Source organism: Myodes glareolus, chromosome X (genome assembly GCF_982192425.1).
Source record: "Myodes glareolus chromosome X, mMyoGla1.1, whole genome shotgun sequence".
Classification (NCBI taxonomy): domain Eukaryota; kingdom Metazoa; phylum Chordata; class Mammalia; order Rodentia; family Cricetidae; genus Myodes; species Myodes glareolus.
Window position 1 is genome coordinate 41013413 of NC_142053.1, and position 6238 is coordinate 41019650.

Genomic DNA, 6238 nt, shown 5'->3' on the forward strand with positions numbered 1-6238 from the left:
GATCAACTCCAAAATATCAGTTGCCCTCCTATACCCAAATGATAAAGAAGAAGAGAGGGAAATCAGAGAAACTTCACCTTTCACGATAGCCACAAATAGCATAAGATATCTTGGGATAACTCTGACCAAGGAAGTGAAGGACCTATTTGACATGTACTCTAAGTCTTTGAAGAAAGAAATTGAGGAGGATACCTGAAAAAGGAAAGATCTCCCTTGCTCATGGATTGGGAGGATCAACATAGTAAAAATTGCTATTCTACCAAAAGCAATCTATAGATTCAATTCAATCCTCATCAAAATCCCATCAAACTTCTTCACAGACCTTGAGAGAACAATAATCAAGTTTATATGGCAAAACAAAAAACCCAGGATAGCCAAAACAATCTTATACAATAAAGGAACCTCTGGAGGCATTACCATCCCTGACGTCAAATTCTATTACAGAGCTACAGTATTGAAAACAGCTTGGTATTGGCATAAGAACAGAGAAGTCAACCTATGGAATCAAATAGAAGACCCGGATATTAACCCACAAACCTATGAACACCTGATTTTCGACAAGGGAGCTAAAGGTATACAATGGAAGAAGGAAAGCATCTTTAACAAATGGTGCTGGCATAACTGAATGTCAACCTCTAGAAGAATGAAAGTAGATCCATATCTATCACCATGCACAAAACTCAAGTCCAAATGGATTAAAGACATCAACATTAATCTGACCATTTTTTTTTCGTGACTTCATTATTTATTAAATAGATTTCCACACTTGGCTTTTTTAAATAATCCAGGCAGGGGGAAAAGGGACAGGAGGGCACACCTGCAGCTCTCCTTCCTCCAGTACAGAATTATTTACACTTTACCACTGGACAATCCTGGCTCAGGAGGAGGCAGCAAAACTTAGAGAGGGGGGACCCCAGGAGAACAAACAGTAAGACTTATTTCCTCCATCCCATCCCCCCAAAACCATCCATCCCATCCTAGTCTCTGGTGGTGTCCGATGATGTCCATCTCCCATTCCTTCCCAAATTATGGAAGTAAAGTTCTTCTCACCAGAATAAGAGCACTTGGGATAACAATAGGGTCCCCTCACCAAAAAATAAAATAAAATAAAATAAAATAAAAATTAAAAAAGCACTGGGATACTAATTAATAGGGCTTAATAGGGTGTTACCTTTCCCAGAATAATCATTTCTGGTCTAAGGCAGGCAAGCAGCAACTGAATTGAGATCCCAGGGTAAGGGCCCTTTTACTAAAGAGCTGCTGGGGTATTTAAGGAAAGCACCCTTGCCCGAGTGAGAGCATTTGAACTAAGTGTCTAAGTTTGTGGTAGTAGTATAGGAGGTGCCAGTGTGGGGACTACAATGTCATCATAAGAATCATAGGGCCTAGAAGGGAAGGAATCCAACCAAATAAACATCCTTAACAGAACAAGGAACAAGTAACTTCCCCCTCCCAAATAAGGGACCACAGGTTCCGGGAGGAGAGCTCCTTCACAGGATTGGGATAGGAACTGGGTAGACTTGGCTATCTTCTGACCCCTGATCTTTATTCCCTGACCTTAGTAATACTGGATTTTTAACAACTTGTATAACCAGGTCAACAGATGTCCATCTATCCCTGTAGCATGACCATGGGATTCCAACCAGAGAGCCTGGCTGGGCCTAGGGAAGCAGGGACCAGGGTAAGGGGGCGAGGCTTCCTTTGGAGGGATTGATGGGCGCTTCTTCAGCTGGTGTTTGTATCCAGGGGTCCAGCAGAATCTCCTCCAGTGAAGGTCGGGAGCAGGGTTTAGGGGCCAGGCACCAGCGGATTAGGGCACAGCAATCTGGGGAGACATGAGCAGGAAAGTGGAGCTCAGCCTCCAGAATCTCCTGGTCTCTCTCGAAGGGAATGTCCCCACAGACCATGTCATAGAGGAGGACACCCAGTGACCAGACAGTAGCTGGGAGGGCATGGTACTGGTGTCGAGAGATCCACTCTGGAGGGCTATACACCCTTGTCCCATCAAAGTCCGTGTATGGTTCATCATGCAGCAGGGCGCCAGAACCAAAATCAATGAGTTTAATACAACGCCGGCACAGGTCTATCAGGATGTTCTCATCCTTGATATCACGATGGACAACTCCACGAGCATGGCAGTGCTGGACAGCTGCCACTACTTGGGTAAAGAAGCTGCGGCTACGGCTTTCACCCAGTGGGCCCTTCTCTGTGATGTAGTCAAAAAGATCCTGGGCAGGCATAGGCCGTTCAAGGACCAGCATGAAGCCCTCTGGGGTCTCAAACAAGTCAAGCAGGCGTATCACACCTGGATGCCTGTTGCCTTCACCCACCTTCCACAGCAGTGCTACCTCAAGTGGGCAAGTGACTGAGTCTGACACGGTGGACCAGCCTAGCACACGGTTCAGGGAGATTACTTTGATGGCCACCTGACGTCTATCTGTGACGCGACGCGGTGTCCCGCGAAGACAGTGCCAAAGCCTCCCTTACCCAGGAGGGGGCCAAGTCGGTATTCGGCCTCGAAAGCTGTCCAATTCTTGCCACCTGGAGACTGCGTGGGGGTTACAGGGGGCGAAGGAAGCCCCTGCCGAGGCTTGGTCAACATGGAGGAGGAGCTGCATAGATTGAGCCCGCTGAATCCGCTGAGCCCGCAGGGCATGGATGCCCGGGGCAGAGCGGCCAGAGAGCCAGGGCTGGGGGGCGCCAGGGTGGAAGGTAGGGAATCTGGTGGCCCGGAAGCGCCCGCAGACTGCGCGGCATTAAGATTCGTCGCACGCGCCAGCCCCAAAGCTACTCTAATGAAAGCAGATCCATATCTATCACCATGCACAAAAATCAAGTCCAAATGGATTAAAGACCTCAACATTAATCTGACCACCTTGAACCTGATAGAAGAGAAAGTGGGAAGTAGTCTACAAGACATAGGCACAGGAGACCACTTCCTAAGTAGAACCCCAGTAGCACAGACAATAAGAGAATCAACGAATAAATGGGACCTCCTAAAATGGAGAAGCTTCTGTAAAGCAAAGGACACTGTCAGTAAGACAAAAAGGCAACCTTCTTACTGGGAGAAGATCTTCACCAACCCGTTATCAGACAAAGGTCTGATCTCCAAAATATACAAAGAACTCAAGAAACTAGACACTAAAACTCTAATTAACCCAATTAAAAAATGGGGTACTGAACTGAACAGACAAATCACAACAGATGAACTTCGAATGGCCAAAAGACACTTAAGGTCATGCTCAACCCCCTTAGCGATCAGGGAAATGCAAATCTAAACAACTTTGAGATACCATCTTACACCTGTCAGAATAGCTAAACTCAAAAACACCAATGATAGCCTATGCTGGAGAGGATGTGGAGAGAGGGGAACACTCATCCATTGTTAGTGGGAATGCAAACTTGTGCAGCCACTGTGGGAATCAGTGTGGCGGTTTCTCAGGAAACTGGGAGTCAACCTTCCTCAGGACCCAGCAATTCCACTCTTGGAAATATACCCAAGAGATGCCCTATTATATCACAAATTATTTGTTCAACCATGTTCATAGCTGCACTATTTGTAATAGCCAGAACCTGGAAACAACCTAGGTGCCCCTCAATAGAAGAATGGTTAAAGAAGGTGTGGAACATATACACATTAGAGTTTTACTCAGCAGTAAAAAACAATGACATCTTGAATTTTGCATGCAAATGGATGGACATAGAAAACGCTTTTCTGAGTAAGGTAACCCAGACGCAAAAAGAGGAATATGGTATGTACTCACTCATATGTGGATTCTAGTCTTAATTAAAGGTCTTTGAGCCTATAATTCGTGTTCCTAGAGAAGCTAAATAAGAAGGTGAACCTGAGGAAAATCATGTAGTTATCCTCCTGGGTATTGGAATTAGATAAGATTGCCAGGCAAACTTGGGTGCACGGGGGGGGGGGGGGGATTCTAACCATAGTTAAAGGTCTTTGAGCCTATTATTTGAGATCCTAGAGAAGCTAAATAAGAAGATGAACCTGATGAAGATTATTTAGCTAACTGCCAGGAGGTAGGAAATAGACAAGAGTCCGAGGTAACCTCGGGTGCATGGGGGGGTGGGAGGGTTGTTGGAAGGGGAGACGGTTAGAGAGAAGGGAGTAGGGGAGGAATGGGGAAAGCTCGGTGGACCGGGATGGGGGGGAGGGAGGAAGGATGAATATGGGATCAGGGAAGAATATATTTCAACTAAGGGAGTCATATTAGGGATTACAGGAGACTTGATTATATATGGGATCCCAGGTCCAAGGTGAGATCCCCAGATTGTTCTCTGGACAGAGGAGAGGGTGCCTGAACCAGCCTTGGCCCATAACCATACTGATGAATATTTTGCTTATCACCATAGATCCTTCATCTGGCGATGGATGGATATGCAGACGGAGACCCACATTGGAGCACCGGACTGAGCCCCCCAAGGTCCAAATGAGGAGCAGAAGGACGAAGAAAATGAAAGAGGAAATAAGGACTGCGAGGATGCTATCACCCACTGATACAAGGGGACGGATCTAATGAGAGCTTACCAAGGCCATTTGTACTGGGACTGAACGAGGACGTGATCCAACCAGATTCTCTGAATGTGGCCGGATTCTCTGAATGTGGCTGGACAGGAGTCTTTCTGAAAAGCCATTGACAATGACACTGGACTTGTTTCCTCTGCATATAATGGATTTTTGGGATCCAGTCTGTTTGGATACTCACCTTCCTGGACCTGGAGGGAGGGGGGAGGAACTTGAACTTCCCACAGGGCAGGAAACCCTGACTGCCCTTAGGGACGAAGAGGGAGGAGGAGAGGGAGTGGGGGGAGTGGAAGGGTGTTGGGAGGAGGGGCAGAAATGGAAACTTTTATAATTTAATAAAATTACTTTAAAAAAATAAAAAAAAAGATTGCCAGGCAAACTTGGGTGCACGGGTGGGGGGGAGGTGGAAGCAAGGGGAGATAGTTGGAGAGAAGGGAAAGGGGGAGGATTGGGGATGGCTTGGGGGAGTGGGATGTGGGGAGGGAGGAGGGATGGATGTTGGAGCGGGGAGGTGTGTATCTCAACTAAGGGAGCCATTTTGGGGTTTGCAAGAGACTTGATTCTGGAGGGGTTCCCAAGCCCAAGGAGAGGTTCCCAGATTGTTCCCTGGGCAGCGGAGGAGAGGGTGCCTGAGTTGGCCTTATCCCATAACCATACTGATAAATGTTTTGCATATCACCATAGAACCTTCATCTGGCGATGGATGGAGATAGAGTCAGAGACACACATTGGAACACTAGACTTGACTCCCTGGGTCTGGATGGGAAGCGGATGGAGGGAGAGTGCGAGCAAGGAAGGCAGGATCAGAGGCAATCTTCATCAGACGATGGATGGAGATAGAGACGGAGACCCACATTGGAACACTGGACTGAGCCCCCAAGGTCCAAATGAGGAGCGGAAGTAGGGAGAACAAGAAAAAGGATGTCAGGACGGCGAGGGGTGAGTTCTCCCACTGATACAAGGGGACAGATCTGGTGGGAGCTCACCAGGGCCAGCTAGACTGGGACTGAATGAGCATGTGATCAAACCGGATTCTCTGAATGTGGCTGACATGGGGGCTGACTGGGTGGCCATTGACAATGGTGCTGAGTCTTGGTCTGCATGTACTGGCTTTCTGGGATCCTGGTCTGATTGGATGCTCACCTTCCTGGACCTGGAGGGAGGAGGGAGGAACTTGGACTTCCCGCAGGGCAGGAGGCCCTGACTGCTCTTGGGACTGGAGAAGGAGGAGGGGAGGAAGTGGGGAGAGTGGGAGGGTATTGGGAGGAGGGGAGGAACTTGGACTTCCCAAGGGGCAGGAAGCCCTGACTGCTCTTGGGACTGGAGAGGGAGGCGGAGAGGGAGTGGGGGGAATGGGAGGTTATTGGGAGGAAGGGAGGAAGTGGAAATTTTTTATAAATAAATGAATAAATATAAAAAAGAAAAGAAAAAAAAGTTAGAGTTCTATATCCAGAACATATTCAAGACTGATGTCTGAAATGATCAAGACTCACAGGATGCTCCAGTCAAGACTTGATCATAACTCTAAAGTTTCTTTAGGTCTCCATAAGGTTATCAGCACCCCCAACCGGCAGGAAGTAGCCTGGAATATTATGTCCACTTTGGAAATCAGTGTTTCAGTTTCTCAGGAAATTCGGGATCAACCTACCCCAGGATCCAGCAATACCACTCTTGGGAATATACCCAAGAGATGCCCTA

General features: G+C 47.5%; 1 pseudogene; it reads right to left on the bottom strand.

The window, feature by feature from the left end:
* Nucleotides 1-1551: 1551 nt before the first annotated feature.
* Nucleotides 1552-2639, bottom strand: LOC125405550 (serine/threonine-protein kinase pim-2 pseudogene; annotated as a pseudogene).
* Between the last annotated feature and the right edge of the window lie 3599 nt (nt 2640-6238).